Consider the following 14,957-nt stretch of genomic DNA (forward strand, 5'->3'; position numbering starts at 1 on the left):
CCCAGAGATGCCCAAGGAAAAACGCAGCCAAGTTCTTGTGTGTGTGTGTTGGGAGGGGCTGGGGCTTATAGGTACAAGGAAAATAATACTCGGAAAGGACAATAGAAAGAACCAGAGTCCATAAAGATCTTGCTGTAATCAACACAGCGGCCAAGTGGCCAGTGAGAGAAGTTTATTTTATTAGCACCTTTTGTTGGGGGAGGAAGTGATGAACGTCTCCATCAGCCCTGCTGTGTGTCTTGTCAGATCAGATCTTGCCGGGAGGAAGTTCTGGAACCGCAATACAGCCACCACACTCGAGGCTTCCTCGGCCGCCAGCACCCATTGTTCTCCTTTCACCCAAGCGTGATGTTTCCGCCCCAGCAGGCCTTCCCTTGTGAGCAAACGGAAAGAAAGTAAAAAAATCTGGAAAGAATGAATGCATCAAAGAGAAAGCAGGCACCATGAATCAAGGCATGGGGAGATGTTCGCAGCCCCTACCGTAGGCAGGAAGAAGGGGGGCTTGGAGGGAAGCCCCTGTACTTCTCCTTAACCCATGTTTTCTTTAACCCAGGTTTCTGGGGGGCCGCTCACCCCTACTTGCCCCTGAGGGGTGTGTGGTTAGCTGTGAGAAGGGCCCCCGGGGCAGTGTACCCCACCAAACCCCAGCACTGCCTTCGGCCCTGAATTATACACACCGGTAATGTGGTAGGTACAGTGGCCAAACTCTCTTGTAACCTGTGTGGCCTTAGTAAGTTTCCTACCCTTTCTTAAGCTTTCTGTGCCTTAGTCTCACGTGCAAAATGAGGGTGATAAGATTGGCACCTACCTGAAAGCGTTGTTAAGAGGGTGAAACTAGTGAATATATGTCAAGTGCTCAGAACAGAGCTTGGCCCAGTCTCTACATGAGCAGTGGCCTTAGGATGACTCATGGTCTTATGAATGGCTGTACTACTACTTATGATAACTGATGCCTGCCCTCAAGCTGCTCCCACACTAGAGAGGAGACCACCTTCTAATTTCTTATTCAACTAAAAGGCTGACAGGCAAGTATGATTTTAATAATTTTGCCTGTTCCTCTCTAGACTTCAGGCAGGGATATTGCTGCCCCCTTGGGGTTGTCGTTTCTTGATGACTCCTTTTCCCCTCCCCTCTTCTCTCCCACTCAGCAGCCAGGCTCCAGAAGGGGGAGGTGAAGATAACCACTGTCCCTTGGGGCAGGGTACGTAGCTAATAGGAAATTATGATTGAGCCCGATGACTCATGAGTTGCTGCAGATTTGGCTCAGCAGGGTGAGGTCACGGCACAGACAGGGACCCAAGCTGAGGTCTGCTTGGCTAAGAAATGAAGTTGCTTTCACGTGAGGGATGCCCCCGAGCTGTGGCAGTGGTCCTGGGCCACGCACGCCACAGTCTCTTCCTTTCCATGTTATTCTGTTAAAAGGGATGTGATGAGCCTGGCTCATGCAAACACAGGTAGGACCGGCTCGTCTGGTTGTTGGCATAGCTTTCAGAGGCCCAGCTTATTTGTTCTGTGTCCAGTTTCCCAAAGATCCTTTGACCTTTCTGGAAAGTCATTGGATGATTTATTCTGAGCATCCCAGGTTGAGCTCCCCAGGAGGTAGGCTCTGCAACAGAGATTTGCCTGCACAAAGTTTATTGGGGAGTGAACTCAAGGTCAACACCTGTGGGAGGAGGAAAGGAAGCAGGATTGTTGGAGGGAAAAGTTGAACTTTGATGCTGTCCCAACAAAGGCTTCACCTGATGTCACAAGGAGCTCCGGAGCTAGGAGGGCCCTTTACAGTTGGAGCTCGGGGCAGGCTTTATACCCCACCTTGACCATTGGATACAGGCTGCTTTGGAAAGGGGCAGAGTGGCCTTGAAGGAGGCGGCTCTCTTTAGGCCAGGGCCAGCCCTGAGGATGCAGCTGTGAGCTGCCGGCTGCCAGCGCTCCCCGCAGCTGCGGTAAAGAACACCCCATCCGGAGGGGAGACCTGGGCAACGTACCTCAGCATCCACCACCCTGAGCGTGGGCGTTAGGCCTTTCTACCTCTTGCCACTGTCCAAATCCTTCCCATTTTCTAAGATCAGCAGAGTACAATGACTGAAGGTATAGGTTTTGGAGTCCAGCAGACTCATGTTCAAGTCCTGTTTCTGCTGTTCATTTGGCGATATTTATAGAGTATATTTCAGGTGCTGTTCAAGGCACTAAGGGTACAAAAGTGGTAACCCCTTCCCTCTGGAGCTTATATTCCATGGGTGGCAGGGGGACACAGGCAATTAAAAAAGGAAAAAAAATATGCATACTTGATATCATATATAATTTTATATATATATTGTATAAATTACATATATATAATGATTAGTGACGCAGAGAATGTAAGTAAGGTGCGGGGTAAGCGAATAATGGGAGTGCTGTTTTGTATGGAGGTCAGGGAAGGCTTCCTTCCCTGAGAAGGTGGCATTTGAGTGGAGACATGAGGTGTGGCCATGATCCGGGGACCGTGGGGTTCAGGTGGAGGGAACCGAAGTGCAGAGGCCCTGAGAAGGGAGTGTTCAGGGAGCACCAGGAGGCCAAGGTGTTGGGTGGGGTAGGAGAGGAAGAGGGAGGAGGTGGGGAGAAGGGGCTTTCAGGAGGCAGAGAGATTTCAAGGCAATATCCACAAAAGGGAAATCTATGGAGGCGGAAAGCCAGGTGCCTGGGACTGGGAGAGAGGGGAAGATGGGGCAGTGATGGCTAGGGATGCAGTTTCTTTTTGAAATGATGAAAGCGTTGTAATGTTCATTGAGATGGTGGCTGCACAGCTCTGGGAATGTGCTAAAAGCCGCACCGGTGTGCACTGTAGGCAAGCTGTATGTTATGTGAATTATATCTGAAAAAGCTATTTTAAAAAATCAGAGCAGTGATTGACAGGAGACCGGATCAGGCAGGGCCTGGTTAGGCCATCTGAGGATCTGAGATGGGGCGCTAGCGGAAGGTTTTAAATGGGAGAGCGGAAAGATGGGATTTACATTTGAAAAGAACCTCTCTGCTGCTGTGCCGAGAATGGGCTGAAGGGGGCAGGCGGGAAGCCGGCAGGTGGTAAAGAGCGGCTTGCAATAATCCAGGTGGCAGGTGCCGGAAGCAGGGGAGTGGGTGGTTGAATGTAGACACCCGTGAGTGGTGGAGCTGACAGGAAGTGCCGATCGGACCACTGAGGGAGGGTGTGTGAAAGAGAGGAGTCGATATTTTTTAGTCCTACCTGGTAGAGCGGAGTCACCGTTTACTAGGAGAAGACAGCTGTGGGAGCAGCACATTTTGCGGCGGAATCAGGAGTCTGTGACCATGTGCGTTTGAGAGGCCTGTTAGAGTTGTGGCAGAGGCAGTCGAGTTGTGTCTAGAGTCCAGCCCGGGAACACTCTGGGTTGGAGAGGAATTCTGGGAGTTATCAGCATATTGATGGATTTTAGTCTGGAGACTGGATGAGACCCTAGGGAGGAGTAAAGCGACAAGTGATGGCCAAGTCTGAACCTTTGAGCCTTAGTTTTCCAAACTTGGAAGAGCTCCCTGGCACAGCTGTTGTGAGCGTTGGCAGATGCACGGTGAACGGAAGCGCTCTCTCCCGCTGCCTTTTTCATCTCAGAGTTCCTCAGGAAGACTTACTGTATGCTCAGTGTCTTCAGCCTTATTATTTTACTACTTTATCCAGTTCAGTACTAAGCACTGACTGCAAATCAGCCACTCTTCTGGGAACACCAACTACCTAAAGATCCTGGCTCGCACTGTCTACCCGCCAAGGATGTACCTTCCGATGGAGAAAGCAGAAGACCCCATCAACCTAATGACAACGTATGGCAAACTCAAGGCTGTAATAGGTGCAAAACTGGGCTGGGGGTAGGGAGGCATTAATTCAGATGGGAGACATTTGTGAGGACCTCACTTAGGACGCAGGACATGAGCTGGAGCTTGAGGGTTGAAAAGGAATCTGTTGGGGAAAGATGGGGGTGGAAGGGAGGGCAACCCAGGCCGACATGAGAAGAACAGAACCACAGGAGTCCTTTGTGGCTGAAGCATGGCGTTCATGGTGATGGGATGAAGGGAGCTCAGGTTGGCTTGAATCAGACTGGAGGAGTTGGCAGAAGGCACTTGTTTAAGAAACCTGCACCCATGGGCACAGCCTGAGTCATCTGGTCACCCAGAACTGCTCCCCTCTGAGCACAGGCCTAGGGCCTTTTGGTTCCTCTCACTCTTAAGCCCATTAACCAGCTTCTCAGCTTCACTGAGGCTACCTACCATTTTCTATCCATCCAGTTGTGACCTTCTCACCACCTCTTGTTCCCCTCCTGTGGCTCCATCACTGTAGCCCGTCTCTTGCTAGCATCTCCAACTGATTTGCTTCTTTGGCTTTCTACTTCATCATCTTATAAGCTCCCAATCCTGGTCATTTCAACAACCTCTTTCTCTTCTATTGCAGGGTGTCAAGGTAGCTGGACAGCAATTCCTTAACTGCTTATTGCAGTAGCTTCAACTTTTTTTTAATCACCAATCTCAGTTGGGCTCTTAAGAGTACTGGCCCATTCTTTCACGCATCCTTAGCCAGCTAAATTTCCCACCTTCCAATGTAGCCATGCCAAACCTTTGTTCTTTTTTTCAACTTGCTCTCAGCACAAAAAATGGGAGGCTTTCAGGCACATGCTCCCTCAAATGTTTGCCTTCCCTGCATGCAAACATATCTACTTCTTAATAGTTATCTATTGCTGCATTCAAAACTTAGTGGCTGAAAATAACAAACATTTATTATCTTATAGTTTGTGGACTCTGGCTGTGCTTTAGTTGGGTGCCTCTCCTTCAAGGTCTCTCATAAGAGTGCAATCAAGCTATTGGCTGGTGCTGAAGGATCCTCTTCTAGGGTCACTGATATGGGCCTTTACATAGGGCTGCCTTACACATGGCAGCTGATTTCCCCTCAGGGGGAGTGACCCAAGGGACAGCAAGACAAGAATGCCCAAGATGGAAGGCATAGTCTCTTATAACCTAATATCAGAAGTGGCTTGGGACTTCCCTGGTGGCGCAGTGGTTAAGACTCTGCGCTCCCAATGCAGGGGGCCCAGGTTTGATCCCTGGTCAAGAAACTAGATCCCACATGCATGCTGCAACTAAGAGTTTGCATGCCGCAACTAAGGAACCCTCAAGCCGCAACTAAGCAGCCCACCTGCCACAACTAAGACCCAGTGCAACCTAAATAAATAAATAAATAAATATTAAAAAAAAAAAAAAAAAAAGAAGTGGCAGTTTACCATCACTTCTACTGCATTCTGTTTGTTAGAAGTGAGTCAGTAAGTCCAGCCCTCACTTAAGGGTAGGGGATTACACAAGGGCATGAATACCAGGAGGCAGAGATCACTGAGGGCCATCTTAGAAGCTGTCTACTACCTTCTGCCTTCCTTTCCATATTCCTATTCCCTGCTTGGGCTCGTTCCTCAACATGTGCAAATGTTCCTGTCCTCTGGATCCGCGCTATCAAGTATCCACAATTGTTCCATTGGCTTCTTCTCCTCAAACTTAAGGCACCTTCAGAAATCTCTTAAGTTAAAAATAAACCTTCCCTCCACTTCGATCTATGACCCCTGATTCTCCCTTCTTCCCCTGCTGCTCTTTTGAGAATGTGACCTTTATTCCTTGCATTCAAGTCCACCTCCACAGCGCTGCTCTGCTAAGGTCATCCTAAATGCCAGATCACATGGCTACATTTCAGTCCTAGTCTTAGTGGACTTGTGCAGTATTTAATGCTATTAACTCTTCTCTTTAGCATCTCTTGCCTTGCTGATTTTGCTTTTTCAGCCCCTTATTTCTTCACTTACCCCTAAATCTGAGATTGTCCAGGTTTTTGCCCCACACTCCCTGGCTTCACTCCCTCTGAACCCCGCATTCAGTACTCCCAGCACCTCTGTGTTCTGATAACTACTGTCAGAGCTGTGAATCTTAGTCTTCCAACTCTGAAGTGAAGGAAATACACTTCTTGACTTTGTTTAAATCAACTTCAGTCTGACAGTGAGCCCCGATTCTACTGTGCTGGCAGGAAATTAATCTCGGTAAACGTCCCCCCCTTCCACCCAGGGGTGTGCCAAGGTCGGCTCCTCCTGGGAGGCCCCTCTAGGCAAAGCCATTGGTCTTTGGTTCTGGCTGATAACTGCTGAGATGTTCCCTGGTCTGGGCCCATGGTTCCTCAGGGCCAGTGGCCTTGCTGCTTGGAGCAAAGGAATCCTTGGTAAAGTGAGAGCTCCTGGGCCTGGGGTCCAGCCTTTCCAACTGCACTGATCAGCTGCCCTCATTGAGGACTTGTCACCTCCCTGGCAAGTTGACACAGAGCAGCATCCAGACCCCAGTCCTCGGGGACCTGCTGATATTTTCCCTCTTCCCAGTCCAGGGTCGAATCTCTTCTGTCTCCTCTTGCAACCCTCAAAGCCCTGGCCCCAGGAACACCATGCACAGGCTACCAGTGATTGCTTTCTCACCCTGCTAAACCATCTTAGGAAAGATATTTCCACTAACAGGCCTGACCACCTGCTTGGAATGCAGAGGAGAGAAAAGTACAGCAAACAAAACATACACTAGTAGTGTTGGGAGTTTGGCAGTGGTTTCAATAAATAACACCTTCTCCCTCATGAGTTTGTAGAAGACAGATAGAGATCAAAACGTTCGCTTTATTACTGAAAATGCTGATTGGAGACCATAGCTTTGGGTCTGCTTCAAGTGGCTCACTCTCTACAGACCACCCACTGCAGTCCCAGGGAACCACTCAGCACACAGCAGGATAGATCCAGAGTGGGTGAGCCCCCAGGGCCTGGCTGCACTTGCTTAGTTCCTTCCCCAAGATGACCAATCAGATAAGCTGTCCCCTCTGTTTCTCTAGTAGGAGAACCCCTCTCATGAGGTAGTTCCCCACTAAAAAGTGTCTGTAAAGCCAACCCTGCCAAACTGTGAAATCTGAACCTCCAGCCAAGACCTCTCTCCTGGACTCCAGACCAGTACAGGCACACCTCGGAGGTATTGCGGGTCCAGTTCCAGACCACTGCAATAAAGTGAGTCACACAAAATTTTTTTGGTTTCCCAGTGCATATAAAAGGTATGTTTATATTCTAGTTTGTTAAGTGTGCAATAGTATTATGTCTAAGAAAAGTACATGCCTTAATTTTTAAAACACTTTTTGCTAAAATACGCTAACCATCATCTGAGCCTTCAGCGAGTTGTAATCTTTTTGCGGGTGGAGGGTTTGAAATATTGTGAGAATTACTAAAATGTGAGACAGAGACAGGAAGTGAGAAAATGTTGTTGGAAAAATGGTGCTGATAGACTTGCTCAATGAAGGGTTGCCACAAACCTTCAATTTGTAAAAATTACAGTATCTGCAAAGTGCAATAAAATGAGGTATGTCTGTATTTCCCACTCTCTACTGCACATCTCCATAAGGGTGAGCTTGAGGCAGCTCAAATTTGACACTGCCAAATCTGAATTCATGACCCTCTTACCCCAACACTGCCCCTGTGTTCTCGGAATTAATGACAGAAAAATATCTTCCAACCCAAGGAAGTGGGAACTATCCTCTACTCTTTCCCTAATCCAGTTTGTCAGCAGATCCCATCCATTCTACCCCCAGAAACCTCTTGAAATATGTCCCCTCTCTGCTGCTGTGGTTTCTGCTCTCCCCATTTCTTAGCTAGACCATGGCAGGAAACTCACCGTCTCCCTGCCTCTTTCTCTCCCTCTCCCATGCACAGGTATTGGGACTCTGCCGACATTTCTAGCCTCTTCTTAACACCTTTTCTCCAAATGCATCCAGTACTCCTTTCACACAGCCCTACTACACCATCTAATTTCCAGAACCTCCATCCTTTGCACATGTGGTTTCCTCTGCATTGCCTTTCGCCTTCCCACCTCCCCCAACTGTTTGTCTGCCTGGAAATCTCCTAATTGTTCTACAACTTTCAACCCTAAGGTTGTTCTTCCCTAGCACCATCCCTGACCAAAGCAGAAGTAAGGGGTCCCTCTGCTGTGCTCCCATGGTGTGACAGAACCAAGACGTCAGTCAGCTTCCTACCAGTCTTAGGGGGTCCTTCAGTGCAGGGACAAGTTTCATTCTTGTTTGTGTCCTGGGTGGCTACGTCAATGCCTGGTGAATGTTGGGGGCTCCATAAACATTTGTGGAATGAATGGCTTCATGGCTCTTGTCTCCCACTGACCCCATCAACTTAGCCTGTCAAACTGATCTCATCCTTTCTTCCCTCCTTCCCCATCCCCTTCACCTGGTGACCTTGGTGCAGTTAAGGGGCCCCGAGCTCACAGGGAATTTAATGGTGCTTTCCCTCTGGTGTGCTCAGCTGGGGGCAGGAAAAGCAGGTGTCTCTGCAGACCGTGAGTGGGCTTTGCTAGAGGAGTGGCTGCTTTGTACACCCTCAGGGCCTCCTGCAAATCAGGCTCAATCGTCTTCACTTCCTGTGCTCAGGGAGATTAGATACTGCCTAATCAACGCCGATTTGTTTTTCTTTTCTTAATATTTGAAACTACCAAGGACCAGTTGCCATCCTAGTGGGTGGCTTTCAGAAATCCCCTCTTTTCTGATGTTTGACTTCTTGTGAGTTTCAAGAAACCAATCTATTTGGAAAGAACCTGCACTTAGATGTTCTTTGAATTGCCGTGAAGCCCTGGCAGGAAGTGACTTGGAGCTGGGTCAGTCTTGTCTCACTCCCAGGAGAGGCGGGAGTAAAGAGGTATAGGTACGTCTGGGGACGGGTGTGGCTTTGGATCATTCCTGTGGCCATCTCTCCATGCGTGGGCAGGTTTCACAGGTGTAGGCTCACCTGAAATCAGAGGATGCTTGTTTAAGCCAGAGAGCGTCTACTGCACGTTGGTGGTGCAGCTGCCCTGCTAGGCGCTCCGTGAGTCCTGGCTGGCACAAACGGCCTTGATAGGCATTCTCATCTCAGCCTAACCAGTTGTAACATTTAAGCAGACCAAAGAACAAGCCAGTGAAACTCTGTAAGAATTAAATGAGTCTTACATACTTTCTCCAAATAAAACAACTCTTCCAGGAAGTATGTTTAGAGAGGGGCTTGGTGGCAGGGCAGGGACCACTTATCTTCACGTCATTGCATGGGAGGTAGAGATCTAGTACTTCAGTCTGGCTGGGGAGACCAGCGCTGGCTTCTTCCCTGATTCTTTGGATGTGTGTTTAGGAGAAGCGGATGCCCATTCAGGGTCAAGCACCATGCATAGTGCCTGATGCACTGTTTTGTGTAAACATCTAACGCCGCAGTTATTCATTGAACTTCACTATGTGCCAGGAGCTTCTGGATCTCTCTTTTAATCCATTTAGCAACTCTTTGAGGTAGGTTCTGTTATCATAACCACCATTTTCAGAAGAGAAAACCGAGGCACAGAGAAAGTAAGGAATTTTCACAACTTCTGTCAGTCAGTCGGAGCTGGAGTCTGAGCCGAGGCTGTCTGACTGCAGAGCTTCTAAACCACTTCTCGATGCTTCACTGGTGAAACAGGTATTGATAGTCTCACTTTTCAGGTTAGGAACCTGGAACCCAAGGTCTCACAAGCAGTACGAGTTGGAGCCAAGATCTATCTGTTCCAAAGTCTACAACATTCTCTGACTGCATACTGGTTAGAGACAGTGGAAATACTAGTTTAAAAGGCAAAAAGTTCTACAACTCTTCTTAAAAAACAACAAAAAGTCATCTTCTCCCTTCCTCTTCCTCAGTCCTGATTTCTGCTCCCTAGAGCCATTTATTTTCAAGTCTTTAAGACTTTTCTCCTATTATTTATTCCTAGTTACTATTTATTTTTCTATTATTTCTAAATAACATGCTTACACTATTCTACACTTTTTGGTTTTAGATATTTTCTACTTACTACCACCGAAGGTGAGGATTTCACTCTCTTACACCCTATTCTCCCCCCCGCCCTCTGCCACCCCTTCTCAGTATAGGTATAATTTGGGGCTAGTCCAGTATTCTCTACTTACATTATTATGACTATATGAATGTTTATAGCTGAGCCATGTGATATACTGTGGATATATTTCCTTTTTATATACCTTTATATATAAAATATATATATAATATAAAGGATATATTTCCTTTTATATAGTTTCACTGAAACTAAGATGTGTCATTTAAAAAATTATTTGGTTGTTCTCAAACGCTGACAGAAGTGTTAATATCCTCTCAGTATGATCAAGCGTATCAAGTAAAACTTCATTTTTACTTTTCTTTTCTTGGCGATATTCCTCCTGGATCCCTTTTCTTCCTGCTCTTAGACTGATGGCTAAAGAATGCTACACAGCTGTTATTCTGGGAGATTAACAGTCTGTTTGTCCATCCTATTTGTAGAACCTGCCAATCTTTTGGAATATTTTCATGTCACAGCTTCCCCATGAGGTTTGAAGGGCAAGTGTTTCAGGTGGGAGAAAGCAAAGCACAGGGGAGTTGAATGTCTGTTGAAGGTACACAGATGTAAGTGGCAGAGCCTGGGCAGAACTGGGCTTTCCTGAGTCTTAGCCCTGGGCCCCCTGCAGCCTGGCACAAAGGACTGTTGCTGCTGCTGGCCAGCCTTCCCTCAGAAGTTCCAGACTCCACAGAAGAATGCAGGGTGGCAGGACTTTGATCCACACCTCCATGTAAGTTCTTTCATAAATGGGAGATGTGATTGAGCGCTATACTTTGAATCATAATACTTCCTGAGTCTGCCAGCTAATAGTTACGCAATTTGGAGCTGGTCACATAAACTCTTTAAGTCTCAATTTCCTCATTTGTAAAATAAGGACAACAGTGCTACCTTATTAGGATCATTGTAAAGATTAAGTGCTGTAATGTTTTAAAAGGCACATCCTAACTGCTTAGGAAATGTTGAACATTTATAATTATGGTCTAGAATTCCGCAGGAGATAGTAATACTTTTACTATTGGACCCCAATTCTCTGGTATCCTTGAGTTCCTGGACCATGTTGGGATATTATATGAGAGCTGTGTGTGTACAATAGAATTTTCTAAATGGGAAATTTATACATTTCACTCTAGTGACTCTTGGTTAATAAGTTAAGCCTGTCATTCTTCAGTCCATCCCCAGTCCACCCTCCCGGGATTGATGACACCCCTTGGCCAGCTGAGGTCAACTAACCAATACTAAAATAAATACCATCCAAATGTCCCAATTCTTGCCGTTTGCTGATTTTTTGGCTTTCATGATTTTTTTCCCTTTATTGTCAGTTGATGCAAAGATGTTAAGTCTTTTGGGTAACATTCTTCCTTGGGAGAAAGGAGTAGCTAGCTATACTTCATCTACTTCTCCCCCATGCTTCACCCTACTAGCCTTTCAGTACTATTTGCTGTAACAGTTTGCATCCTAAAACAGACAGGCTGAATAAAGAAAGATGATCCAAGTTTGAAATGAACTTTTGGGAAGAGAACTTCTAATGTAGTGTATTTCAAATTGTAGGTCACAACTCAGGAGAGGCTGTGAAATCACCTTAGTGAGATCACAGCTCACTCTTAAAATATCAACCTGCATCTTGCATAGTAGGAAAGCATTTTGTGAAACATGTTTTAATTACCTATGTGTGTATATACATATATAAATTATATATACACACATTCATGTATGTATATATACATGTGCTGGCTTGCAATATAAAATGTTTTAAACTAAGTGTTACAGTTGAAAAAGTTTGAAAAATGCATCTTAATGATCTTCTCAGTGAAAAAGAAACGTGCCTTAATGATTTTCACTAAGTTTTGTTTGCTTCTGTTCCTTCATCAGGTCTCTCTTCTAGATAACCCTCTTCAGACTAAAAAGAAAAAAATCAAAACCAACCAACAAAACAGGACTCATGCATTTAAAAAAATTTATTTATTTTTGGCCACACTGCACGGCATGTGGGATCTTAGTTCCCTCACCAGGGATGGAACCCATGCCCCCTGCAGTGGAAGCGCGGAGTCTTAGCCATTGGACCACCAGGGAAGTCCCTCACACATTTTCTTCTTCAGTATTTTCTGGGTACCCACTACATAAAGATTCTTGGATATAGGTTCGTACTCTCAACTTACAACCTCTCAGGGGAAAGCAAGTATGTAAAGGGAACATTACGCAAGTTAGAGTAACTGAAACGTTGAAAAGTCACAGGTAACATGTTGCGAAGGTAGGATGATTGATTCTGACCAGGTTATCATGGAAGGCTTTATGTGGCCATTAGGCTCAAAATGTCAGTAATCAGAGATTGGCAAGGAAGGGTTTAGAAGTGTGTCTTTTTAAGGACTAATAAGTAATAAAGTTTGGCTGGATATGGTTTGAAAGATAGTTTTTAGAACATGTGCTTTAAAAGCATCAAATTCTATCTTGCCCTTAATAGCTTAATGCATTCAGATCCACAAAGAACCTGTTATGATGTTAATTTAACACATTCAGCATAGTGTGATAATTGTTAAAGTTATATCCTAGGAGCAGTGAGATGCCCTAATCAGAAATTCACACCCCAGGGATGGTCAGCTGGCATTCCAATCAGTGTACTTCACAAGCGACTATTAGAAGCCCTTCTGTTATCCACAGCTCACTCAATACAGGAGGCTTTGCTAATTAGCTTAATAAATGTCAAGTGTGTTTCCACTGGTGCCATGAGTGGCTTGCTAATAATCTTGATGTAGAGGCAGGTTCTTATTTGTGAATTCAGTACCTGATTTAAGATAGGTGGACAGGCTAAAAACAAGTCATTAACAAGAATGTGACAAGCTCTGTAGCTTGTACTTCTGTGGACAGTACCCAAGATCTGATTGCTAAATGCACTTCTGTCCAGCCATTAGTAGAAAATTCTGGTTGCCTGATGTTGACCACAGGGTGATAGAATTTTGCCCTCAACACTTGAGGCAGATGCTACTGCTTGCTAAAATGTTTAATCAGATATTCTGTGTAAGGCAAATTGAGTATGAACTCTGCTTTTATGTTAAGCAGGTTGTGGATACCACTACCTGCCCAAGACTCTGTGTGGTGAAGGACCGAATTGGCTGTCAGTTTGAAAAATAAGTTAAAGACGTCTGGTACTTTTAAGTTACTCCCGAATAATATCAGTCAATCATCAACACCTATTTATCAAAGCAAGTTTATTTGATTACTTATTCCAGACAGATAATGAGGCTCGTGTGTACAACTAAGAAATTAAGACAATCCAAATAAAAGGCAGGAAAAATTAATAGGAACTACACAAACAGCTAGCTAAAAAGGAACAGGAGCTGCATTCATTTTACATAATACTGTGAAGTGATGTAGCACCATTTACCTCAAAGATATCCTAAGCACTTTTTAAGGTAATTACGTGGGTCCTTGCTAAAAATGCAGCAATACATTAAAAATTATAGCAAGCCTGATGATAATCTTATGTTCAACTACTTCAAATATAAAATTATTCCAGAAAAAATGGGAAATTTGGGAAGGATCTGACCTTGTACAATTCTTTTAAAAAATCCTAAGGAAATAGTTACCATTATTGAGACCAGTTTTCTTCCACCACTTGCACTATATTCATCACTATTATCATGACCTAAATTCTAAGCTTTGGAAGATTTAATAGGTAGTTATTTATTTAAATATGCACACAATTTTATTTATTAAAAAAAATTTTTTTTACACTAAAGTTCTATTTATTGGTCTGTTCAGTCTGTTCTGGTCTGAATCACAAACATGGAGAAATAAGAAATTTAAGGCTACCAAAATCAAAGGATTAGGATCTTTAATGATAAATCCTATTTTTTACCATTTCTAATCATTATTCTAAGCTATTCTACTCTGATCATTCTTAGGTTGAAATTTGTTGAACTTAAGTTTGACCCTGTTAATGAATCTAAGTTAACTGAAGACACATAAATCTAATCATACACCTTTTTCTAAATACTGATGAAGTTTCATCGGAGATATATAAAGAAACTTGGAGAGAAATTCAGTGTTCCAGCGTCCTTCATTAGCCCACTTTACTAGTTAAGAGCCACAGTACATTTTCAGAAATACACCACAGAAAAATCTTAAGAAGAAAATTGCAAAGAGTTTGGGATTATTCAATCCTGAAAAGCTGTGGTTCCTAACTTTTTTTTAAGGGTCATGACCACTTTGAGAAGCTGATGAAATTATGAACTTGCCCTCAGAAAAATGCATATGAACAAAAACTTCTTATATACATTTGCAAGGGATTCGCTACAGTCCATGATCCGCAGGTTAGGAATTTCTATTTCAAAGCTGTGGGACACAGTGGAAAATAAGTTTAGCCCATTTCAACATTGCCCATCTTCACTTCACTTCACTGCAACTATATAGGACAGTAAGCATTTTAATGATGTTACTAAATTGCTGCCTTAAGACAAAAACTCTTATTGTAAGCATAGTCTTATAAAATCCTCTTGCCCCAATTTTACAAGGTTTTAAGCCACTTATCCTGTCTCTCAAATTAGTTAAGTCCCTAAGGTTTAAACTAGCAGATAATTGTTTCATTGATATATTATTCTTTAGAGCCAGTCACTGAAAAATGAGATTAAAATACCCTTCTGAAAATGCACATGTGTCTACATACTGAAGAACAGGTTATTTGACTTTATAAAATATATTTCTAGTTATATTTCTAGGTATAGTCTCTACACTTTGAAATCAAATGCATCTACCTAGTGCCTCTGAACATAGCACATAACTGCAGACCATTCCCTCCTACTTACTTGGAACCCTTACAATGGAGGTCTCCTACCATGGTAACAAAATGTACAGTTGACCCTTGAACAATGCAGGAGTTAGGGGCACCGACCCACTTACCCCAGTTGAAAACACTTGTACTGCTATCTCTGCTTCAAAAACAAAGGAATTGATACATGACTCACCCAAGGGCAGGAAGCTGAAACAGTCTGGATCGAATCAGGACTCAAACCCTAGTCCTTTTGATTCCACATATTGTGATCTCAATCAAA

General features: G+C 44.4%; 1 long non-coding RNA gene across 7 annotated transcripts in view; it reads left to right on the forward strand.

The window, feature by feature from the left end:
• Positions 1-14,957, forward strand: part of LOC309612474 — a 109,229-nt gene that overhangs the window by 56,203 nt on the left and 38,069 nt on the right. The gene's annotated exons all lie outside the window — the stretch shown is intronic.

Source organism: Balaenoptera borealis, assembly GCF_965194805.1.
Source record: "Balaenoptera borealis genome assembly, chromosome: 15".
Classification (NCBI taxonomy): domain Eukaryota; kingdom Metazoa; phylum Chordata; class Mammalia; order Artiodactyla; family Balaenopteridae; genus Balaenoptera; species Balaenoptera borealis.